The following is a 26,774-nucleotide window of genomic DNA, read 5'->3' as shown; positions in this document are numbered from 1 at the left end:
TGGACTGTAGCCCACCAGCCTCCTCCGTCCATGGGATTTTCCAGGCAAGAGTACTGGAGTGGGGTGCCATCGTCTTCTCCCAATCCCATGTTTACTTTGTCCTAACATCTCAGAAGCCAGACTGACTGTTAAAACAACAGGAAGGATTTCTTGGTGTTGCTGGTGTTCTTCAAGGCAGAGGTCCGGCCGTCTTCTTGTAATTTGGCCATATCAAAATAAAAGTCCAATGTAGAGGGGGAGTTTTTAATGAAGCTAAGATACCAGTTTCTTGACAGCCTTCAGAGATGCCCTGTTAGCACTCTCTTAGTACGGAGTGTTGCTTTCAGCTCTCCCATCTACCTGTGTTTTGTAGTAACTCTATTAGAGAGCTTTGGTGAGTAAACGATGATTGTTTACACAATGAGTAGCCCCCAGTAAGGAACCTTTAGGACTTCCGTTCACTTCTCTGCTTTGTGTAGTCTGTGTAGAGTAAGCAGAATTCGTCAAGTGGTTTCTAACCCATCAAATAAAACGGATCCCAGCACATATTATGGCTTCATTCGTGGCTCAGATGGTAAAGAATCTGCCTGCAATGTAGTAGATCCAGGTTCAATCCTTGGATTGGAAAGGTCCCTGGAGAAGGGCATGGCAACCCACTCCAGTATTCTTGCTTGGAGAATCCCATGGATAGAGGAGCCTGATGGGCTACAGTACATGGGGTTGCAAAGAATCAGGCATGACTGAATGACTAACTAGCACATTTTACGGATAGAAACAGCCAATTTTGGAGCGTGTTCTAGGGTCGTTCATGTGGACCATGGCCTTCTGAAATTAAATGGAGCCAAAACATTTCTGTATTAACTCTGTTTAAAGACTTAATCCTGTAGTTTTCTGTCTGATAAACCTGTTTCCACATCTTCTAATTCTGTAGTTTGTCTGGGAAAAGGAGTTTAAGCCTTAACTGCTGAATTAGCTTATGCTTTTTTTTTTTTTAATTGGGAAAAAGCACATTTACTAAGAACCTGCTAATTATTTATGAATACTAGTATGTGTGATATAAAAAAGGAGCCCCATTGACTCAAATATTGTGCTTCTTATTTTGGGCAATAGTAAAATTTCTTGTTTTAAAAATTCTATGTAGGACACAATTCCCCTATTTGGATAAGTCTGCCTAATCAATATTATTGAAAAGTATGATGATTAGCAAATGCAAAACTTAGCCTTAAAAATTTTCATTTTTTATTGTGAAATACCTTTTATCATAGTTGATTGCTTCTAAAACCTGAACATGTAATAAATGACAAATAAAAATCGCCAGCCGCCAGGGAGAAGGCGAGTTGATAAGTAGTTGTCAGTGACTGGACACAGACAGATGTAACACGTGGACAAGGTGCTGATCACTCAGGTGTCACCCCAATTAACAGCTTTGCATTAGTAACAAAGCATTCTGGTGAATTTTAAATTCAACTCCAATCCTTAACCATCACTTAACATTTCTTGTAAAATTGATGTTATTATGCAGTCTTGAAATAAAAATTATTTTATATCCAGAAGACCATCTGTTTTGTCCCAAGGGAAAAACAGTAGAAAGTGCCAAAATTTGGGGAATAGTTAGAGGATTTTCTAAGACAGCAAAGATTAGTGTAGCCAACATAAGCATCAGGAAAGTGGGGTATCACGGATTAAACATTCATCTGTTGAAAGGTCCCAGCTGGCTTATAAAACAAGCTATTCAACTCCCAGTGGTACATCCCTGAATTACTAAAAGCAAAACTGCAAATTTAGCAAAATAGAAAGTTCAAACGAACCCTTGGTACTATTTAGAACATCTCCTAAGATCACAAGCGAGCCTATGAAACAGTGTGTTATTGTGATGGTACACATGACTGCTGAGGTCCGACAGTGATTTAGAAAAACATTTATACTCTAACAGGGAAGAAAACTTAAACCAACCTTTTTCAATGTGTGTTGGTTGGCTATTGGCATCAGAATTCGCCGAGATGCTTGTTTAGAGCGTCCTTAGACTCTGCCGCTCATCCTCAAAGTTATAATATGAAGGGCAGGGACAGAAATAAGATACATTTTAACAGAGTCCCAAGATAATTCTGATGTACCTTACCATTTAAAACTATCCTTAGACTCATAGTTTGACTATAATCCTGAGAAATAAAGTGGAATGCAAATATATGTAACATTTGTGGTTAATTAAGCTAAAAATAAGATGTGAACTTTTAACATAATGTATTTTAAGTGAGAAGAAAACGATAATGGTGAATCCTACAATCAATGGCATTTGACAATGAAACAACTATATTTCAGCAACAGTGAGCTTATAAGTCATGTAGGAAAAAAAGACACTTTTGAGTTGCTTTATGAATATTCTTGATGGACCATACAGTCATGATCCATATGTACCCTCTGAATGAAGTCACTCTTATTGCCAAGGTGGGAAGTTCAAGACACAACTTATGGTTAGGACTGGAAAAAGTCAGTCAGTTTATTCAAGAAGTGGTCCAGGTCATCTAAGTTGGGGCAAAATATTTAAATACTGTTTAGAAAAAAGCCCCCTGGTGAAGTCAAGAGTAACATAGATCTAAATCACCTAATTGCATGCCTGGCAGATATTCTCAACCAGGATGGTTTTAACCTCCAGGAGGCATTTTTTTTATTGTGACACTGAAATAGGGGAGAGGATAGATACTGGCTTCCAGAAACACTGCTAAATATACTTCAATATGCAAGACAGACCCCACAACAAAGAACTGCTCAACCCACAACGTCAAGAGTGCTAAGACTGAAAACTCTGCTCTAGAGAATAACATTTTGCAGCCTCCAGTTTTTAGGCTGACCCTGGACTTAGAAAAGAAAAGCAAGAATACAATACCTCTTTGTCCTCAACAACCAAAGACATCATTTTAAAATATGGAGAAGAATCAAAGTCCTGTCGGTCCTGCTTGAAACATTCTTTTCCTTCATAAAATGAGAGACATTCTCTGATTGGCCAGTGATAGCAATGAAAGACCAATGTATAATTCTGAAAACTGAGATTCATTAAGGAAGATGAAATGCGAGACAAAAGAGAAAATCAAGGGGAAAAAAAGAGTGATGAAATAACAAGGGAAGAGGGAATAGAAACCAAAAATGGAAAGAGCAACACTGGTGGTCCAGTGGTTAAGACTCTTCCAATGCAGGGGGCGTGGGTTCAATCCCTGATTAGGGAACTAAGATCCCACATGCTGCATATGACCAAAAACAAAATAAAAGAAATAAAAAACAGTTAGAATAAAGGCCTATGTAGCTACTTTGCTTATCCCAAAGAATCTGTCCAAATAGGCATGAAAATAACACAAAGCACAGCTACTGTCATATTGTCTAATTTAATCCTGACAATTATGACATTATGAAATGGATATGATACAAGCGTACCCATTTTTGAGATGAGAAAACCAAGGTGTAAGCATATTGAATTTGGCCACCTGGGTTCCTTGGTGTCTGCCAAGGACTCTGAAGCTGGAGGGACAACTGCAAAGATAAAAGGCTATTGAGAGATGATTTTGGAAGCAGTGGGGATGGAGTGAATAGGGAACTGCATGGCCAGCTCCCACCGACAGTGGAGCCTGCACTGGATCGAGTGGGAGCAGGGCCAGCAGTGTGGATCGAGTAGGGGCAGGGCTGGCAGTGTGGATCGAGTAGGGGCAGGGCCAGGCTCCGGGTTCCAAGCAGATGCTTTTCTCAGGGAATTGGCCCTGTTCTTTGCTGATTAGGACCTTTGTTTCCCGACAGCTTTTTAAGCTGACTCTCCAGCATTTTCATTGGATGAATAAAATCCTCATATCCTTCCAATGACTCCTTTTCATCTTAAGTCAGTCGGGTTAGTGTCAGTGGTGTACAAGTAAGAAGCCTAACCAGTTCAGGGCTGGAAGGCGAAGATACCTCCTCAGAGTTATTTAAATAGAAAATGGAGAATGGCATTTGAAATAAAAATAAAAAATTCTCTCTCACCTCCCACATTTCAAAGACTTGCTCCTCTGACCATGAAAGGTAATTCTACTGGGGGTGGGGGAGGAGTGGGGTCGGGGAGCAAGAAGATCTCTGCAGAAGCCTGGACAGTACTCATCACCGGCCCTCAATGGATTCACCTTTCGTTACAGTGAAATATCTGAACTGCGTCCTTTACAACTTCCTATAACAGACCTCAGTACATTCTTCCCCAATTCTTCTCAGGCCTGCTTCCTTCTCGTCTCAGCCTAAATACTCCCGCCTCAGAGATGCCGTCTCTGATCATCTATAAAGTAAGTGATTTCACGTTCCCATCTCTTGGCACAAGCTCCTTTTTATTTTCTCAGGTAGCACTCATCATCTCCAAGTGTTTTTTATTATTTGTTGGGTTACACGTTTATCTCCTCCACCCAGCACCCCCATGCAGTCTTTTCTGTCTTATTTCTAACTGTATCCTCGATGCTTAGAATAGCTCTGGCATTGAGTGAATGTTTTATTGGATGAATGAATCAGTGGATGAAATCTATCCTTAGCTTGTCATATATGTTCTATACTTTCAAAAGAACTGAAATTCATGTGTTTTAATATTCTTGCCATGTGGAGATTAGTGCCATGTGGATCGTTGTTGTTCAGTTGCTAAGTCGAGTCCACCTCTTTGGACAGACCCCGTGGACTGCAGCACACCAGGCTTCCCTGTCCTTTACTATCTCCTGGAGTTTACCCAAACTCATGTCCATTGAGTTGGTGATGCCATCCAACCATCTCATCCTCTGTCGTCCCTTCTCCTCCTCCCCTCAACCTTTCCCAGCATCAGGGTCTTTTCCAATGAGTCAGCTCTTCGCATCAGGTGGCCAAAGTATTGGAGTTTCATCTTCAACATCAGTCCTTCCAGTGAACACCCAGGACTGATCTCCTTTAGGATGGACTGGTTGGATCTCTCTGCTGTCCAGGGGACTTTCAGGAGTCTTCTCCAGCACAAAATTCCAAAAGTATCAGTTCTTCAGCACTCAGTTTTCTTTCTGGTCCAAATCGCACATCCATACATGACTACTGGAAAAACCATAGCTTGGACTATATGGACCTTTGTCAGCAAAGTGATGTCTCTGCTTTTTAATATGCTGTCTAGGTGTGTCACAGCTTTTCTTCCAAAGAGCAAGCATCTTTTAATTTCATGGCAGCAGTAACCATCCACAGTGATTTTGGAGCCCAAGAAAATAAAACCTGTCATTATTTCCAATGTTTCCCCATCTATTTGCCATGAAGTGATAGGACCTGGTGCCGTGATCTTAGTGTTTTGAATGTTGAGTTTTAAGCCAGCTTTTTCACTCTCCTCTTTAACCCTCATCAAGAGGCTCTTTTAGTTCCTCTTCACTTTCTGCCATTAGAGTAGTATCATCTGCATATATGAGGTTGTTGATATTTCTCCTGGCTATCTTGATTCCACCTTGTGATTCACCCAGACTAGCATCACATGATGTACTATGCATAGAAGTTAACTAAGCAGGGTGACAATACACGGCCTTGACGTACTGCTTTCCCAGTTTGGAACCAGTCCATTGCAATCTTAATCTCTTCTGTTTCTGGTCCACACTGTTTCTGTCCTTTATTGAGCCCATCTTTGCATGAAATGTTCCCTTGATATCTCCAGTTTTCTTCAAGAAATCTCAGTCTTTCCCATTCTATTGTTTTCCTCTCTTTCTTTGCATTGTTCACTTAAGAAGGCTTTCTTATCTCTCCTTGCTATTGTCTGGAACTCTGCGTTCATATGGATATATCTTTCCCTTTCTCCTTTGCCTCCAAATGGATAGGACTTATTTATTCAGTCGGATAACAATTCTAAATGTTCATAGAGCAGAGTTTTAAAAATTAAAGAAATATGGAATCTTATTACCTTAAATTAATTTTATAAATCTCCAGGTACTTTTGAAAGAAGTTGAATTGTACAGAAAACCTAGTATTTTCAGTCTCCCTTTCTCACAAAGCCTATTTTAATTTGATGTAGCAAAGTATTGCTTTGTTAGCAATTCAAAAATTGTTTACTGAGCTCGTCAGTATCAGTGACTATGTTTGTCACTGGAGAATTAGTTGTGAACAAGGTAAGCATAGTCTGTGCACTTAAAGAGCCTGTAGTTTTGCAGAGACTCTATTCAGAACATATATAAGTTTGATGACAGATCTGTCCAGAGTTCCAGGGAGAGGGCCTAGTCTAGACTGGGATGGAGAGTGGGTGATGGACAGTAAAGCCTAACCTCAGATCGGCAGGGGAGTTAGCAAAGCAGGAAAAAGGGTGGGAGGCATGAAGCAAAGGCCTCAGCAGGTATAGAAAGAATCCCCATGAAGGAGTCCTATGAAGAAGTCAGGCCAGAGTGATACACACTGATCACAGCACAGGGGACCAAGGCCAGTGAGCGGCTTCTGGGCCACGGGGTCCGAAGCAGCCAGTTCCTCCTAGCTAAATTTCTCTCACCAGCATTACAGCATGTGTGTTGGTCTAAACCCTTTCCATCAATGTGCCCCTTAGATATCATCTCTTCTAGGAAGCCTTTCCTAATGTTTCAGACGAAGGAAGCCTCTCCCCTTTGTACTCCCACAGTCTATCACTTTACTTACAGACTGCCTAGTCGACCATGCAGCTTGTACACTGCACAACTTAACCAACCATACGTGGCACCTCGGCCTGTATATGTGGGTGTGAATGTATCATGTATTTCCCACCGGTCCTTAAGCAACTCAAGCACACAATTCTCATTGGCTCATCTGTGTACTTACATCTGTGACAAAAACATTTCACTGGGTTAATAATCTAATTGTATCAGTATGAATTTGGAATGTCAATGATCTGTTAGTTTGGGGGAAAAAATTAAGAAAAAGTACATATGTAAATGGGTGAGAACTTGGTAAAGGAACGTTAACAATGTTCAGATGTGAGGAGAGTGAGACGCTGACCAAGCCACAGGCTGTAAAGCTCAGTTCATTCAGCCATTTTGTTTTTAAAATTTCAGAGTTTGCTGTATGTTTTGTGACTTCATATGCAGATGACACCACCCTTATGGCAGAAAGTGAAGAAGAACTAAAGAGCCTCTTGATGAAAGTGAAAGAAGAGAGTGAAAAAGTTGGCTTAAAGCTCAACATTCAGAAAACTAAGATCATGGCATCCAGTCCCATCACTTCATGGGAAATAGATGTGGAAACAGTAGCTGACTTTATTTTTCTGGGCTTCAAAATCACTGCAGATGGTGAATGCAGCCATGAAATTTAAAGACGCTTGCTCCTTGGAAGAAAGGTTATGACCAACCTAGATAACATATTAAAAAGCAGAGACATTACTTTGCCAACAAAGGTCCATCTAGTCAAGGCTTTGGTTTTTCCAGTAGTCATGTATGGATGTGAGAGTTGGACTGTGAAGAAAGCTGAGCGCCAAAGAATTGATGCTTTTGAACTGTGGTGTTGGAGAAGACTTGAGAGTCCCTTGGATTGCAAGGCAATCCAACCAGTCCATACTAAAGGAGATCAGCCCTGGGTGTTCATTGGAAAGACTGATGTTGAAGCTGAAACTCCAATACTTCGGCCACCTGATGTGAAGAGCTGATTCATTTGAAAAGACCCTGATGCTGGGAAAGATTGAGGGCGGGAGGAGAAGGGGATGATGGAGGATGAGATGGCTGGATGGCATCACCGTCTCGATGGACATGGGTTTGGGTGGACTCCGGGAGTTGGTGATGGACAGGGAGGCCTGGCATGCTGCGGTTCATGGGGTCTCAGAGAGTCAGACACGACTGAGTGACTGAACTGAACTGAATTGAACTGAACTTCAAAGGGGGTCACAGGAACCCAATCTGTTGAAGTCATTATTGAGTTTATTACTTTGGGTAACGCCTCATATGTGTTGTTTTTTCCCTTTAAGAGGTTGTTACAATAATGCATGTTTAAAACATTAAATTACCAGTAGGAGACATGCTCTATAATGGGAGATAGCCTTTTTTTTTCCTTTTCCTTTCTTTTTTCTTCCTTCATTCCTTTCTACTGTCCCCCTTCCTTCCTTCTTCTCCTTTACAAACATAGCAATCATTTAAACTATGCATCTGTTGACCAGAAGGCCAACCTGACCTCAGCTTTGAACTGCTTTCCCTGTGGTTGTGTTGAATAGTCTCCCCCTCTCACCACCATCTGGTGGTGTTACTCTGAAACCTTTTTAGGGAATCTGTGTTCAAGATCGTGTGTGTGTATAAACACATCCTCAGGGGACATTTTTCTTAAAATTGTGTATAGTAACTCAGAAAAGCTTAATTTGTATTCCCCCCTCCTTAGTCTATTACATGTTAGTGAGAGCATCAGGGTTACAACTGATAGGGATGGCGTGTATACTCCATGGAACTCAACTTTTCTCTCATGGCTTTTCCACACACATACAGTGTGTTTAAAAAAAAAACAAAAAACAAATGTCTTCTCCATTTATCTATCTTGGTGGAATTGAGAGGCCCCAGGAAACACTTTCCCGAGTGATATCAGGTTTTGTGGGTAATTTCCTCTTCTGATTAATCAGAAGCACGGAAGTTTTTGTAGCACCAAAGTCAACTGTGTCAAACACAAGTGTAATCTAGGAGCAGCATCACGTTAAGCCCTGAGACCTTAAATTAGTACATTAAGGGGCACATGGCCCAGGACATGGGAAGCAGTATAATTTAGCATGGAGTAAAAGCAAGAGGAAATGAATGTTGCCAGATGGTCTCAATGAAAACCTTGGACATAAAATTAAAATGTGCAGAAAAACATACATACAATGTTGAAATCTTGACAATCATCTACACTGTATTTTGCAGTTTATACTAGACTATATAACATTTATCAACTAAAAGTTTTTTTTCAAAGTAAATTTTTAAAAATCAAAAAAATTCCCTTCTTACTGAATCAAAACTTAATCTGCTGAAGTCATCGAGAGATGAACTACTCAGGTTACAATCTGTTCCCTTCATTCCAGCATTTTTCCCCAAACTGACACAGAATGTTAGAGAGATAGTGTCTTTGCTGGGGATGGGGGTAGGCATGGGGGAAACTTATGATGAATTATCAAGATGTGCTCCTACCTCAGGGGAAATGAACATTTCATACAAGGAAGCACATATCTAGCAAAGGACAAAATCATCCAGATTTGGCTGTGGGCTCTTGGAGGGCTTACTTAATGTACATAAGTATAGACATGATGCTTGACTAACTTTGAAGCAGTGAAGAGAGGTGATGTATTCTCTGTGTCTGGCCAAGAGTAGTGATTCTTCAGAGTTCTCAGGATAAGCCCAAATCAGGATATTACAAGGAAATTTTCAGTCGGAAAGTTCTCTGGCTATTTGAGGACCTCTATACATTCAGCACTTCAGACATTAGAACCTCTAAGTAGTCTTTCTGTGACGCAGGAATACATTTTTATAGTGACAATCTTTTTATCAATTCCTTTTTTCAAAATATTTTGAAAAGAAAATTTACTCAACAAGTGTTTCTTATTTATTTTTTAAAATTCTATTTACTTACTTTTGCTTTATGGCTCTGATTGGTCTTTGTTGCTGAGCAGGCTTTTGTCTAGTTGTGGTGAGCTGGGGCGACCCTCTAGTGTGGTGCCTGGGTTTCTCATTGCCGCGGCCTCTCTTGTTGCAGGGCAAGGGCTCTACGGCGTGCCCTTCAGTTGTGGAGCTCCTGGGCTCAAGAGCACAGGCTCAATAGTCGCAGCAGATGGGCTTAGTGGGTCTGTAGCATGTGGGGCCCTTCTGGATCGGGGTCAAACCCGTGTCTCCTGCGAGAGGGAGGGTTCTTTGCCACTGAATCACTAGGGAAACCCAACAAATGCTTTTTTAAAGTGTCTATAATGTGCCAGACACTCTTATAGAAACTATATATGTATATATCAGAAAAAAGAGGCAAAGGGAAAATAGAGATATCAAACTAAGTGAGAATTTAAGACTGAAGATTTTATTTGTAAGGTTTTTGATAAAACTGCCCAACTGCCTATATTATATTTTCTGAAATTTTTTTTTTAAATGAGATAACACTATCCTGAATTATGTGTCAATGAACTAGAACAGCTTAGCACCACCCTGCAGTCCTAAGAATTGGGAATATGTCTTTCCAGGCTGTTCTGCACAGAGACACCTGGATTGAGATACCAGGCTAACATAAAGAGCACATTGGCCCTGGAATGTGCGGTGCAGGCCTAGACAGTAAGTGTGGAGCCTCTCCTATGAAATATCTGTCCCTGAGGCATGTCAGATAGTAATAACAGTACAATTTGCTTAATTAGGAAATCAAAATTTCATAGAACATTTGTTTGTTTGTTTGTTTCCTGAGCAGAAACTTCTACCCTCAATTATCCAGATCATTTTGAGGCACTTGGTCAACCTGAGTGAAATGTAGATAAAACTGTATGAACCCATCTGGTTATCTATAGCCCTTCACATCACGGCGAATAAGTTTACAGAATTCCCCTCAAAGTAGTAACACTGCATAGTGAGCAAGGCAAAGGGAGAAATCTAAGCAGAGGGCTGGAAGGATCAAAAGACAAATGTGACTGACTCGACACATTTAGCTGGGTTTGGTCATGAATTCATCCTGAATACCCTTCCATCCTTGAACAGTTCAGGGAAATCCTAAGTGTGTAGAGGGAACAAACTGTTGTGTTTGGTTAGAAACACAGCAGGAGCAGTGGCTGGAAGAATAATGTGGTATCTTAACAGCAGGGTTCTGAATGGCCTGTCCAGTTATTTGGACCACATTCTTTTATTCACTCAATGAATATTTATGGAGCATCCACCATGTGTCAGGAGTTGTTCCAGGCAATGCAGTTCAGTGTGATTCCATCTTCCAAGCAAGATGGAAGAGGGTCCAACATTCTATTTCACTGGAAGTGGATGTTGTGCTTAGTCACTCAGTTATGTCCGACTCTTTGCAATCCCTGTGGACTGTAGCCTGCCAGCTTCTCTGTTCATGGGATTCTCCAGGCAAGAATACTGGAGTGGATAGCCATGCCCTCCTCCAGGGGATCTTCCCTCCCCAGGGATTGAACCCAGGTCTCCCACACTGCAGGCGGTTTCTTTACCATCTGAGCCACCAGTTTAGTTCAGTTCAGTCACTCAGTCGTGTCCGACTCTTTGTGACCCCATGAATCGCAGCACGCCAGGCCTCCCTGTCCATCACCAACTCCCGGAGTTCACTCAAACTCACATCCATCAAGTCGGTGATGCCATCTAGCCATCTCATCCTCTGCAATCCCTCCCAGCATCAGAGTCTTTTCCAATGAGTCAACTCTTCGCATGAGGTGGCCAAAGTTTTGCAGTTTCAACTTTAGCATCAGTCCTTCCAATGAACACCCAGGACTGATCTCCTTTAGAATGGACTGGTTGTATCTCCTTGCAGTTCAAGGGACTCTCAAGAGTCTTCTCCAACACCACAGTTCAAAAGCATCAATTCTTCGGCGCTCAGCTTTCTTTATAGTCCAACTCTCCCATCCATACATGACCACAGGAAAAACCATAGCCTTGACTAGACGGACCTTTGTTGGCAAAGTAATGTCTCTGGTTTTCAATATACTATCTAGATTGGTCATAACTTTCCTTCCAGGGAGTAAGCGTCTTTTAATTTCATGGCTGCAATCACCATCTGCAGTGATTTTGGAGCCCCCAAAAATAAAGTCTGACACTGTTTCCACTGTTTCCCATCTATTTCACATGAAGTGATGGGACCAGATGCCATCAGGGGAGCCCCAAAAAATCAAGAAAACAAACAAGGCAATATCAAGTGGTGATAAGTGCTGGGAAGAAAGTGCAATGGACAGTGAGATGACAGCGTGGATGGGGCAGCCATTAGGTCGTCCAGGAAGACCTAAGGAAGTGACATTAAGGCTGAGACAAGAAGGAAGCATGCATGAGAAGGTCCTTGAGAAGAATTGTCTGCGGGGCGGGGAGGGGACAGGCTTCAGGTTGAAATTAGTAGTATGGCTGAAAAGTAATGGTCAAGGAACAGGAGCAGTCATGGATGATGTGGTCAAGTGAGGTGAACATAGGGAGGGCTGGGTCAAAGAGCACTGTCAAGGTGATGGTAAGGAGTTTCTGTATTTCCCTAAGTACAATGGAAGGTAATAAAATGTTTGAGTTAGAATGCATTGAAGTATGAATGCACAGTTTTTTAAAGTTCATTCCACTGCCCTTTTATGTAAAAAGTGGATTAGAGATGGGCAAGACTAGGAACAGGGAGACCAGTTTTACTGACTAGTAAAGCTATTTTGAGAATTGAGTAAGGGGTACTGGTACCTTGAGATTAGGAAAGTCACAGAGGAGGTAAAGTGGACAGATTTTAGGTGTATTTTGGAGGCAGATTTGATAGGAGTTGATCATGAGATCAGAGGGAAAGAGAGACATCAAGAATGGCTCCCAGGTGTTGGATGACTGGGTAAAGATGGAGAAGACTGGGGATGAGATGATTTTAAGGGGAACCCACATTTCTCCAGGTAATGGGGAGCAGCTTATTTAAGTTTTATGTGTTTTTTTTTTTTGAGCAGGAAAATGGCATGACTAGAATTATACTTCAGTGAGACAATAGGTATCCATGAAATTGTGTATGAAAGAATTAGAGATGTGGGTCCTTCGTCTTAATTCAAACATTGTTATTCAGCTATATAATAATATATATCTCTATAAAGTAAGAGGTACTAAAGTTCTCTTTGGATTATCTTATCTGTAATTGTTTATCAAAACTTCCCAAGTACCAAAAATTAAGTTAGAAGCTCTGAAGACCAAGATGTATGAGACATTCCCCTAGTGGAGAAGCTTGCACCTTACCTGGAGTCATAGCAAGACCACATCTAACTTTCATATTGAGGTTTAACTTTCATTGTTGTTTTTGGTGCAAACCAAAGTATTATGGGAGTTCTATAATTGGGGTGATGGTGTCTGCCTGGGATGGTTGCAGTGGGCTGGGAAACTTGTTTGGTGAAGTACTTAACCTTCAGGTAGAAGAGAGATTTGGTCTTTGTTACAAAGCCCCTCTGCATGACAAGCACATGTGGTTGGTGTGCTCTCTACCATGTTTGTGTACTTTAAAATTTTCCCTATCCTCTTCTCCACAGAGACTGGTGGCTTTAAGAACAATTTTTTAGGTCTTCAGCCATTATTAAGGGGAGATATTGTTAAGAAATAATCAACAGATGGCACACTGACATGTGCAGGGATGTTGAGCCGCTTTGTGGGCGGAGGAAATACTCTGAATAAGGCCATAGGGCACAGTGAGAAACCGGAGTGTCAGATGTGGAAACTACTTGGGCTAAAGCCAACTTCATTTCTTCCTGTGACTCTCACTTTGCATTTTAAAAGACCCAAGTCTCTGCCATCACAATCCCAAACTAGTCATCTCTCCAGAGCCCGGTGCAGTAACAAACGGGCACTTGAGAAGGTGCGCTGTTTGTTTCTTTGGGTCAGTAGGTCCTGTTGTGGTCACTGCTGTTGTTTAATTGTGCCAGTGAAGCTGAAACAACTGGATGGAAAGCCAAAACCAGAGGTGGAGTGGGGAACAGCAATCCATCTTTGGCTTTGCTTGTACTGAAAACAGCCATTGAGTAGCTTTCTTAATTTTTCAACCCTTCAAATTGTTATCCCACTTGATGGTAACAGATTCCTCAGGGCATAATCAAAAGCTATCAGATATTGACTCCTCTTGGATAGATGAGAAGGAGCAAGGAGGAAAACTGCAGAGAGCATCTTCCAGGCAGAGGAGCTGCTCTGTGCAAAGACACAGAGGTGCCTGTGGGCCGTGTCCCATCTTGCCCAGCGTGTGTCTGGGGGCGGCGGGGCGGGGGGGCGGGGCGGGGGGGGGGCGGCGGTTAATACGGTTATTCCTACCTGATCTACATAAGAACTTCATATTATTCACTCTCTGATCCCATTGTCTACTATCATATTCACTCTTTCTGTTCCCTCCAAAACACCTTTATTTTCTCATAGATGGTCTAAGAGTGGAAGTGATCACTTGCAGAAAAGAGTGTAAGAAAGAGGAGCTGCACCATCGCGTTATCTGGCGGGGTCATCGTGTCCCTGCTTCCATAAGTGACCCTGTACCCGTTTACCTTTTTTTCTCTGTTCTCAAGTTAGCACGCTGAAATGAGCAGTTTGTTTCTCCTTTCTTACTAGTTTTCAAAAAAAAAAAAGCACATCTTTAAAACTCTTAAATTAGAAATACAAATAAATGCTAATTTTGCAGCACTATGAACTCACAGATCAGTGTGTCTCTCTGTGGCACGTAACTCCCACTGCACCATGTTCCCTGGGGCTGCACACTACAATATACTTCAAGTGTAATGTAATATGTTAAAGACTCATTAAGATTGCACAATGATTTTTCACTTAACAAACTAAAGACAAACCTTAAAAAAAAGATAAATAGAACTATCTATGTCACTTTTCAAAATAATATATACTATATAATACACTATGAATGTATTGTAAATAAATTTCCTGTCCTTTCCAACATATGCATGCATATAGGAACATGACTTTATAATGTTCATCTACAGACTGCTTTCTTCTCTTAGCAGTACCTCCATTAATGTTTATAAGTGTGATTATAACATCTCAAAATCAATTTATAAATGTAAATTTTGAGCTTTTCTCAAATATTCCCCAAATAATCCAGAGAATTTCCTGAGGTAACTTGTGTGGACCCTAAAAATAATCTTCTGGGCTATTTTTCTCTCTATAAAGCGTCAACTTCTCTCCTTCATGGCCTGTTCTTAGTGCTGTTTAGGGCACAGTGTAACTGTGTTCCCCTTCCCTTCCTAGAGACAGCGTCTTTGCTACTGGTTGTGGCATCTAGTGATCTAGTGTCTGGGAGAAAGATGCCAATGCTTGATGTCGAAGATCTGCACTATGTGTGCCATGTCCTACCCCTATGAATGTAATCGAAGCTAATGGCGATGTGATTTCTGTTCTTAGTGTATCTGGTTTTTTGTTCATTATTCTCTCTTTATATCAAAGCTCTCCCTCTTTCTCCTGGTACTCATGCATTCATCTGCTCATTCATTCAATAAGTACATAGGCTGAGTAATAGGGGGACAGGGCTTCCCAGCTGACTCAGTGGTAAAGACTCTGCCCGCCAGTGCAGGAATCACAGGAGATGTGGTTTCAATCCCTGGGTTGGGAAGATCCCCTGGAAGAGGAAATGGCAACCCACTCCAGTATTCTTGCCTGGAAAATCCCATGGACAGAGGAGCCTAGTGGGCTGCAGTCCATGGATTTGCAAAGAGTCGGAAATGACCAAGCAACTGAGAGCATCAGAGCAGAGCAATACATGCTCAGTTGTTCAGCCAGCCATTTCCTCCTCCAGGGGATCTTCCTGACCCCAGGATCAAAGCCCAGTCTCCCGCATCTCCCACATTGGAAGGCAGATTCTTTACCACTGGTGCCACTTGGGAAACCCGGAACAATAAGGAGATAGGAAACAAAACAGTAATGATCCCTGGCCTCATGGAGCCTCCAATGAAGTAGAAAGAACAGGCATTGAGCTGGTAAACATAACAACAAATATGTAATTTTATTAGGAGGAAGACTACAGATGCTGTGAGGGGGAATGATAATGGAAGTACAGTCTTTGCTGTGGACTCAAGAAAGCTGCTTTCAGGAAGAGAGTCAGTGAGTGGTTGGAAAATGATAGGCTAAAAATCTAGCACCGACTTCCCCAGAATCATCTTCCCCCTGACACTCTGGTCCATTTTCCTGGAAGTTACCTCGTGTCCCAGCTTCTCTTCTTAGAATGAGCTCATTCTCCATGATTCCTCTGTTCTTTGATAAAAAGGATTCTGACCAGCTGACCCCAGATCTCAACATTTCGAGCTGAGGATAAACAAGTTCTGGAATAAACGCAGTTTCAAATCTATCCATTTTCATACCTTCTTGTACAAGAGGGTTAGAAACAGCTTCTCAGTAAAGATCTAATTATCCAATCTAGGTAATTTTTATAATTGAAGCAACTATTTGATGAAATGTCCTCATTAGAGTGCTCAGATTATTCAATGGTATTCTGTGGTGCAAGGATCACTTAATAGCTTTCACAGTTGTAGAAGAATAATGGATTGAAAGAAGAGAGAAATATTAGTGTTTTTTTTTTGTTTCCTCAAACAGGTTTGCTTTTGTTCTTTGAATAATAGGGTTTTCACATGAGGGACAGAGGAAGACTGAGAGATATGGAGGGAAGGAGAGAGGGAGAAGGGGATGAGAAAGAATCAAATGGTTATAGTATTTTCAGTACCAGGGTTTTCAGTCCTTCTCTGCGTCCCCTGGTTTAATGACCTAATATGGATGATATACAGTTATACCCAGTACTTGCATTTTTAGAGCTAGGCAATTGTCTTTCACCTCATCTTTTTGAACTATTTCATTTTTCTTTTATGACATTTCTATGGGCTTGCCTTCTCTATGCTCAGACCGGTGACAGAGGATGGTAATAGGTAATGGGTTGTTTCAAATCAGAAGTTTAGGATGGCCTCATAAAGTCTTCCCCACACATCGGAGTCATTTATAAAAATACACGAAGAAATTATGGATCTTCTGTGTCTTAGGAGAATGGCAGCTAGGAGCCTGGCATTTTTGAACAGCTCATGGGCTTCTGAGCATGGTTCCTGTGTGGAAATAAAAAGATGTACATACATAGCTCAGCGAGCTGTCAGTGGAGATGCTGTGAATTAGAGCAGAGCTCAAGAAGGTCATGGAAATTAGAGGGCATTTCTCTGCTCATCACTAAATCTGGGGTTGTTTGTCACCTTGGCACTGTATCATCTTAAATCACCAATTGATCTGAAATATCTTAGAGAAATATTTTGTGTCAAACTGCTTAGGTTTTAACTCCTTTTTCTGTTTTCCCAAGAGACATTTCTTATGGTTTAAAGCTTCCTGAAAAGTCACCTTGTTGTATCACTGAATTCTGCTGTGTTGTTGAATTTTTCATGTGCTTTCCTATACGTGCTCCTACTGTGGTCACTGAAGTGAGAAGTCAGGAGAATGGGGGCAGAAAAGGTAGATGTAAATGCATGTGCTGACCGTGAGACAGCCCTTCAGTTCTGGGTGCTGTCAGGTGGGGATGTTACGGGGGCTTATGTCTCTTCCACTGGGCAAGATGCGAGAGATCCTACGGCTTCAAAACACTCCTATATCCCTGCTCTAACACCTCTCTCTCCTCCCTGTTACTCACCGCCTACACTTAGGGAAACAATTCTGTGGACTGTCAGTCTTTCAGCAATGAGAGAGATGATAGCAAGACGTCATCCCAGGATCTGGAAGGCCTTGTTAAAAAAAAAAAAAAGTATTCACAGCTCAAGCAAAGTTTTGCCTCTCATTAAAAAAAAAAAAATATCCATTCATCTGCTGATGGACATCTAGGTTGCTTCCATGTCCTGGCTATTATAAACAGTGCTGCGATGAACATTGGGGTACACGTGTCTCTTTCCCTTCTGGTTTCCTCAGTGTGTATGCCCAGCAGTGGGATTGCTGGATCATAAGGCAGTTCTATTTCCAGTGTTTTAAGGAATCTCCACACTGTTCTCCATAGTGGCTGTACTAGTTTGCATTCCCACCAACAGTGTAAGAGGGTTCCCTTTTCTCCACACCCTCTCCAGCATTTATTATTTGTAGACTTTTGGATCGCAGCCATTCTGACTGGTGTGAAATGGTACCTCATAGTGGTTTTGATTTGCATTTCTCTGATAATGAGTGATGTTGAGCATCTTTTCATGTGTTTATTAGCCATCTGTATGTCTTCTTTGGAGAAATGTCTATTTAGATCTTTGGCCCATTTTTTGATTGGGTCATTTATTTTTCTGGAGTTGAGCTGTAGGAGTTGCTTGTATATTTTTGAGATTAGTTGTTTGTCGGTTGCACATATACACAATGGAGTATTACTCAGCCATTAAAAAGAATACATTTGAATCAGTTCTAATGAGGTGGATGAAACTGGAGCCTATTATACAGAGTGAAGTAAGCCAGAAGGAAAAACACCAATACAGTATACTAACGCATATATATGGAATTTAGAAAGATGGTAACGATAACCCTGTATACGAGACAGCAAAAGAGACACTGATGTATAGAACAGTCTTATGGACTCTGTGGGAGAGGGAGAGGGTGGGAAGATTTGGGAGAATGGCATTGAAACATGTGAAACGTCATGTATGAAACGAGATGCCAATCCAGGTTCAATGCATGATGCTGGATGCTTGGGGCTGGTGCACTGGGACGACCCAGAGGGATGGTGTGGAGAGGGAGGAGGGAGGAGGGTTCAGGATGGGGAACACATGATTTTTAAAGTTATAAAAAATTAAAAAAAAAAAAAAGACAAAAGCAAAATAAATAAATAAATAAATAAATAAAAGGGTATATCAACAACAACAACAAAAAGAATAATAATTATTAAAAAAAAAATAATAAAATAAAATAAAATTCCTCTAATTGTTCAATCAGTTGGTATTGTAGAAACCTGGAACCTCTTTATGAAATGCAGTATACCTAAATGGACTTACTTTACTGTTTTGTTGGTATAATTGCAAGTGTATTTCATCCAAAAAAAGTATCAGTCCCACGGATTGATCAGTTATTATCTACCACACACTCAGAGCTTAGTATCTTCTATGCAATCTTACTTCATCCTTACAATAACCCTCTAAGTACAGATTGCTATTACTCTTGTATTACAGATAGAGAAGCTGAGGTTTAGAGAGCATGCAATAACACATTTATATGGCTAGGAAGTTGGTAAAGCCAGAATGGAAACTGGCATCTGGGCCCTAATTACAAATTTCATCCTCACAGAATTAACATTAACTGACAAATTTGGGGAAGGCATTTGGTTGCTTCCAAGAGGAAGATGTTTTTGAAGTAAGAATGTTATCAAATGCAAGTTCATGGACCAATACATAGTGAGGCCAAACAGACAGAATCATCAGTGTTTGGAGCAGAAAGTGAAACGGTTAGTTGCTCACTAGTGTCAACTCTTTTGCGGCCCCACGGACTGTAGCCCACCAGGCTTCTCTGTCCATGGGATTTTCCAGACAAGAATACTGGAGTGGGTCGCCATTTCCTTCTTCGGGGGATTTTCCCTACCCAGGCATTGAACCATGTCTCCTGCCTTGGCAGGCAGATTCTTTACCACTGCACCACCTGGAGCAGAGAGAAAGGTTTATTTCAGGGCTATACGAGGAGATGCGTGACCTGTGCTTAGAAACCCTGGGCTTGCTATGGTTTTCAGGGTAAAGTTCTTATAGGCAAAATTTGGGTTGAGGGCTGCAGGGAGTCTAACTTTCTTCTGATGGCTTTGTGGTGAGGTAACAGGGCGTGTTCCAGGAATCTTGTGTTCAGCCTGAATGTACCATCCTCTACCTGGAGGGTGGGGCAGAGTTCCAGCAGAAAATCTCGAAAATATTGCTCTGTATATCCCTTGAGGGGGACCCAGGACTCTGCCCCATCCTGCACTCCTTTTTCTTGACTGTTTCTCCTTTGTTTCTGCATTACCTCCTGTCCCTAGTTAGTAACTGTTTGAATCTGCTGTTTGGAACTCAGGGAAGATCTAGGAGGCTGAAACCTTATTTTCCTACAAACAGGAAATGGGGGACACAGAAAGGGTTTGTGCCTGGGAGGACCCCAAAGGGTTCTGGTAGCTTTCAAGAATGTTGTAGAATTTTCTTCTGAAGCATTAAGGGGAAATATTCATGCTTGTTAGTTTTGTGCCTGATGTGTATATAATAAGATAAGTACAGAATGCAGTTTATGTTATGCTGGTTTTGTAACAAGAACACATTGTAGGATTCTTAGATTGGAAAAATAAACTGTCCGGAGATGAGTAAGAATCCAGATCACCTTAATAATACCTCTGTGCTTTCTAGGTATTTTTAAGTTATTTTTGTTCAATATAAGGATGTAAGTAGAACATATTCAATGGCCATAAGAGCAAAAAAAAAAAAAAAAAATCCTCACAATCTTCCTGGAGAAAGCTTTCATTATTACTTTCATTTTATGTACTAAAGAACAGACATATTGAAATATATCAGTACTAATTGTACAATAAGTTAACATTTATTGAGCACTTAATATGTGCCAGGTTGCCAGGTAGTCATCTAATTTTCACAATAACTCTATGAAGTAATTACTCCCATGTTACAGATGATCATAAAGCTGAGACAGAGTTACATGCGTACCTTTCCCAAGGTCATTCCAGATCTAATAGCCAGAACAAAAGCCACTATCTATCTCTAGAATCTGTGCTCCCAGTCACTCTGTAGCATGGCCTCTCCTTCTACATACACTACTGTATTTACAATTTACCCACACTAGATGTTGCCATTAAATAATTATTATATTTACCTTCTGGAGTTTCTTTCCATGGTGACCAAAATTCATAGCTCTGGCATTAATTTCTTTCATTATTCAGTTAGTTCAGTAGCATTTTTGGTTTTTATTTCCTTCAGAACAGAACTATTATGATGTTATTCATTCATTCACTTATTCAGTCATTTTCAAGTTCATTCATTAATTTATTCAATAAATAGTGATCCAGCCTGCACTGTAAGGTACTAGCTATAATCCACTTGGCTAGGCATTTGGGAGAGTTACAAAGTCTCTATGAATACATTAAAGAACCCACAGCTTAAGGGAAGGGTCAGTGTAATGGAGTAAAACAAAGTCAAGTTGAAGAGCTAACTTGACCACGATTCAGGGTAAGGTATTTCTGTAACATAGTTGAGAACTAAGCCATGTAGGAGTTAAAAGAAGGGATGCATTTTTATCAAGATAGAGGTCAGGAAAGATTCATAAAGGAAATGGAATTGAGACGGAATTAAAGCTGTCCTAAAGGATGAATATTTGCCATCGAAAATGTTTCATTCAGAAAAGACCTTAGAGACTTTGAACCTAATTCTCTCATCTTAAAGAACATTAATTTATTTCCCAAGGTCACTCGCTCTCATCTGTAACCCTTTCTTCAGTTCCAAATCTGGATGCTTGCTTAATACTTCCCCCCTCCTTTGGCTTTGCTTAGTACTATTTTTACAAATAGTTTAGACAGATTGTCTTGAATTCAGTATTGCTTACCTTGCTCACATCTTAAATACTCTCAAGAGGCGAATAAAATAAAGCAGACCTTTAATATTAATTAGTAAAAAATCATTAAGGAAAAGTAATGCTGACTAGGCACACCTAAAGCAGAGTCTGATAGATTTAGTGCCAAGTCAGGCTTGGAAGCGAAGAGAAAGTAGCAGATGGAGTTTTATGCTGGTAAGAACAGCAGGTGGGAAACAGGTAATAGCAAACAGATGGGCCCCATAATATAGAAAGACCACCAGCATCACATTTTCCACTGCTTTGTTCCCAAATAGTAGTGAGATTCAATAGACAGTTCATTGCAAGCAGCCTATGGAGCACGAACTCTTACAGGTATAATGCTGGCACCATGAGAGGAAGGTACGAGCTCTGTACTGAGGTTCAAGAAAAGTAGAAAACACAAAGCAAGTGCAAAAAGAGAGCAGTTGAATGAAAAAAAAAGGGGACAAATAAATGCTAAAAGAGAAATACAAACAAAGCGTTCATGGAGGAGGTAGCACTCAAGATGAATCTGATGGGTGGGCCAGAAAAGCAAAAGGAAATGTTCAGAGTTAGGTAAATGCTTAGAGAAGATTTACTTAATTGCAAACGGCAGATAGAGATAAGCAGATATATGTCATGGAGAGCTATGCAGTAGGGTGGAGGAGGACCATAGTCATCACTGAATGGCTGGGAATGTCACTTAAAACCTTTTCTCTTTCCATTTTTTCATGTCTAAAATGAGCTAGTTTCTACAGTCCCTTCTGAGTTTAGGGGTGGGTAAAATCACTGCAGATGGTGACTGCAGCCATGAAATTAAAAGATGATTACTCCTTGGAGGAAAGTTATGACCAACCTAGATAGCATATTCAAAAGCAGAGACATTACTTTGCTAACAAAGGTCTGTCTAGTCAAGGCTATGGTTTTTCCAGTGGTCATGTATGGATGTGAGAGTTGGACTGTGAAGAAAGCTGAGTGCCACAGAATTGATGCTTTTGAACTGTGGTGTTGGAGAAGACTCTTGAGAGTCCCTTGGACTTCAAGGAGATCCAACCAGTCCATTCTAAAGGAGATCAGTCCTGGGCGTTCTTTGGAAGGACTGATGCTAAAGCTGAAACTCCAGTACTTTGGCCACCTCATACGAAGAGTTGACTCATTGGAAAAGACTCGGATGCTGGGAGGGATTGGGGGCAAGAGGAGAAGGGGACAAGAGGGGATGAGATGGCTGGATGGCATCACTGACTCAATCGACATGAGTTTGGGTGAACTCCGGAAGTTGGTGATGGACAGGGAGGCCTGGCGTGCTGCAATTCATGCGGTCACAGAGTCAGACATGACTGAGTGGCTGAACTGAACTGAACTGAATCTGTAATCTAGAATCTTCATAAATATCTTAGACTAATATTTCCCAAAGTATGGAACAGTTTTTGCTACCAGTGGAATATGTATTTCAAGTGGTATATATGTAATATTTATACTAAAGAATGGCAAGGAGAAATAAGAAAGCCTTCTTCAGTGATCAATGCAAAGAAATAGAGGAAAACAATAGAATGGGAAAGACTAGGGATCTCTTCAAGAAAATTAGAGATACCAAGGGAACATTTCATGCAAAGATGGGCTCAATAAAGGACAGAAGTGGTTTGGACCTAACAGAAGCAGAAGATATAAAGAAGAGGTGGCAAGAATACACAGAAGAACTGTAGAAAAAAGATCTTCATGACCCAGATAATCACAATGGTGTGTTCACTCACCTAGAGCCAGACATCCTGGAATGTGAAGTCAGGTGGGCCTTAGGAAGCATCACTATAAACAAAGCTAGTGGAGGTGATGGAACTCCAGTTGAGCTATTTCAAATCCTAAAAGATGATGCTGGGAAAGTGCCACACTCAGTATGCCAGCAAATTTGGAAAACTCAGCAGTGGTCACAGGACTGGGAAAGGTCAGTTTTCATTCCAATTCCAAAGAAAGGCAATGCCAAAGAATGCTCAACCTACCGCACAATTGCACTCCTCTCACACACTAGTTAAGTAATGCTCAAAATTCTCTAAGCCAGGCTTCAACAATACATGAACCATGAACTTCCAGATGTTCAATCTGGTTTTAGAAAAGGCAGAGGAACCAGAGATCAAATTGCCAACATCCATTGGATCACTGAAAAAGCTAGAGAGTTCTGGAAAAGCATCTACCTCTGCTTTATTGACTATGCCAAAGCCTTTGACTGTGTGGATCACTACAAACTGTAGAAAATTATTCAAGAGTTGGGAATACGAGACCACCTGACTCCTGAGAAATCTGTATGCAGGTCAAGAAGCAACAGTTAGAACTGGACATGGAACAACAGACTGGTTCCAAATCGGGAAAGGAGTACGTCAAGGCTGTATATTGTCACCCTGCTTATTTAACTTATATGCAGAGTCTATCATGAGAAACGCTGGGCTGGATGAAGCACAAGTTGGAATCAAGATTACTGGGAGAAATATCAATACCCTCAGATATGCAGATGACACCAGCCTTGTGGCAGAAAGTGAAGTAGAACTAAAGAGCCTCTTGATGAAAGTGAAAGAGGAGAGTGAAAAAGTCGGCTTAAAACTCAACATTCAGTACCATGTCAGTATGGTACTGGCACAAAGACAGAAATATAGATCAATGGAACAAAATAGAAAGCCCAGAGATAAATCCACGCACATATGGACACCTTATCTTTGACAAAGGAGGCAAGAATATACAATGGATTAAAGACAATCTCTTTAACAAGTGGTGCTGGGAAATCTGGTCAACCACTTGTAAAAGAATGAAACTAGAACACTTTCTAACACCATATACAAAAATAAACTCAAAATGGATTAAAGATCTCAACGTAAGACCAGAAACTATAAAACTCCTAGAGGAGAACATAGGCAAAACACTCTCTGACATACATCACAGCAGGATCCTCTATGACCCACCTCCCAGAATATTGGAAATAAAAGCAAAAATAAACAAATGGGACCTAATTAAACTTAAAAGCTTCTGCACATCAAAGGAAACTATTAGCAAGGTGAAAAGACAGCCTTCAGAATGGGAGAAAATAATAGCAAATGAAGCAACCGACAAACAACTAATCTCAAAAATATACAAGCAACTCCTACAGCTCAACTCCAGAAAAATAAATGACCCAATCAAAAAATGGGCCAAAGATCTAAATAGACATTTCTCCAAAGAAGACATACAGATGGCTAACAAACACATGAAAAGATGCTCAACATCACTCATTATCAGAGAAATGCAAATCAAAACCACTATGAGGTACCATTTCACACCAGTCAGAATGGCTGCGATCCAAAAGTCTACAAATAATAAATGCTGGAGAGGGTGTGGAGAAAAGGGAACCCTCTTACACTGTTGGTGGGAATGCAAACTAGTACAGCCACTATGGAGAACAGTGTGGAGATTCCTTAAAACACTGGAAATAGAACTGCCTTATGATCCAGCAATCCCACTGCTGGGCATACACACTGAGGAAACCAGAAGGGAAAGAGACACGTGTACCCCAATGTTCATCGCAGCACTGTTTATAATAGCCAGGACATGGAAGCAACCTAGATGTCCATCAGGAGATGAATGGATAAGAAAGCTATGGTACATATACACAGTGGAGTATTACTCAGCCATTAAAAAGAATACATTTGAATCAGTTCTAATGAGGTGGATGAAACTGGAGCCTATTATACAGAGTGAAGTAAGCCAGAAGGAAAAACACCAATACAGTATACTAATGCATATATATGGAATTTAGAAAGATGGTAACGATAACCCTGTATACCAGACAGCAAAAGAGACACTGATGTATAGAACAGGCTTATGGACTCTGTGGGAGAGGGAGAGGGTGGGAAGATTTGGGAGAATGGCATTGAAACATGTGAAATGTCATGTATGAAATGAGATGCCAGTCCAGGTTCAATGCACGATACTGGATGCTTGGGGTATACTGCACTGGGACGACCCAGAGGGATGGTATGGGGAGGGAGGAGGGAGGAGGGTTCAGGATGGGGAACACATGAGAAATTAAAAAAAAAAAAAGAAAAAAAAAAACCTCAACATTCAGAAAAAAAGATCATGGCATCTGGTCCCATCACTTCTTGACAAATAGATGGGGAAACAATGGAAACAGTGAGAGACTTTATTTTCTTGGGCTCCAAAATGACTGCAGATGGTGACTGCAGCCATGAAATTAAGAGATGCTTGCTCCTTGGAAGACAAGTTATGACCAAACTAGATAGCATATTAAAAAGCAGAGGCATTATTTTGCCAACAAAGGTCCATCTAGTCAAAGCTATGGTTTTTCCAGTAGTCATATATGGATGTGAGAGTTGGACTATACAGAAAGCTGAGCACTGAAGAATTGATGCTTTTGAACTGTGGTGTTGGGGAAGACTCTTGAGAGTCCCTTCGACAGCAAGGAGATCCAACCAGTCCATCCTAAAGGCAATCAATCATGAATATTCATTGGAAGGATGATGCTGAAGCTGAAACTCCAATACTTAGGCCACCTCATGGGAAGAACTGTTTTGAATAGACCCTGGTGCTGGGAAAGAATGAAGGTGGGAGGAGAAGGGGACGACAGAGGATGAGATGGTTGGGTGGCATCACCAACTCAATGGACATGAGTTTGAGTAAATTCCGGGAGTTGGTGATGGACAGGGAAGCGTGGCGTGCTGCAGTCCATGGTGTCGCAAAGAGTCAGACATGACTGAGCAACTGAACTGAACTGATATGTAATACTTATGTTAATAATTATAATTTATAAGGCTTACTTCTATTTAAAGCAAGTGATACTGATTTCTAGGGTTTTTTTATTTTGTAGCATTAAAAGTTTTTCCTTAAAATTTCTATTTAAGTGAAAAATGTGTACTAAGTTGTACAAATGCTTATTGTGCAGGGATTTCTCTCCAAAAGAGAAGATAATCCCAAAGATTATGCTCTGATTGTCATGCAATATATTAACCAGTTTTGAGTCTAATTTAGCCAATCATATTCCAGAATTTTTTCTTTGACTGACATCAATGTTTAGTATCTTTCTTTGAACTATATATGAAACCTTGCTGGGTTCCTCATAAATTAATCTTTCCCATGCTTGCTATGTATTTGCATTGAATTATAGTTGCAGCTTTTCAAAAATTATGCTTTTGCATACAATGTATTAGTTAGGGTTTAAGCAAAACCACATGTACATTTATTTAAATATGTTTATTAATAATATATTAATTACAAGGACTTAAACTTACTGTACTCTGGGAGCCGGTTAAGAGGTCTAGGTAAGAGTGCACACTTGCTTCTGTGTCTGCTTCTGGCACCTGACTCCACAGGCAGTTGGGAAAAGAAGGATGTGAAGCAGGGTCAGAACAGACAGGCTGGATGAAGGTGAAGCTGGTGTCTTCCATCATGGAGCTAACTATGCATCTGGTCCAGGAATCAGGGAAGCTGCCAGCAGAAGGATCTGGCAGGGGCCCAGCTGCTGTCCCAGGCCAACATGGTGAGCCTGTAGATAAGTAACAACACACTTTAGTGCCAACAGCTCTTGGTGCCCTGTTGGTGTAGTTGCTGCTGTTCAGTTGCTCAGTTGTGTCCAACTCTTTGCAACCCCATGAACTGCAGCACACTAGGCTTCCCTGTCCTTCACTATCTTCCAGAGTTTGCTCAAACTCATGCCCATTGAGTTGGTGATGC

At 40.9% G+C, this 26,774-nt stretch overlaps 1 long non-coding RNA gene across 1 annotated transcript in view; it reads right to left on the bottom strand.

Moving 5' to 3' along the window:
* Positions 1-26,774, bottom strand: part of LOC133247139 (uncharacterized) — a 95,175-nt gene that overhangs the window by 49,370 nt on the left and 19,031 nt on the right. The window contains exon 2 of the long non-coding RNA XR_009736274.1: positions 26,333-26,586. This is a non-coding gene — a long non-coding RNA (uncharacterized LOC133247139). The remainder of the gene's footprint in view (positions 1-26,332; positions 26,587-26,774) is intronic.

This window comes from Bos javanicus, chromosome 5 (assembly GCF_032452875.1).
Source record: "Bos javanicus breed banteng chromosome 5, ARS-OSU_banteng_1.0, whole genome shotgun sequence".
NCBI classification, from domain to species: Eukaryota; Metazoa; Chordata; class Mammalia; order Artiodactyla; family Bovidae; genus Bos; species Bos javanicus.
Note: the sequence above shows the minus strand (reverse complement) of the source record. Positions and strands in the feature narration are given on the sequence as shown.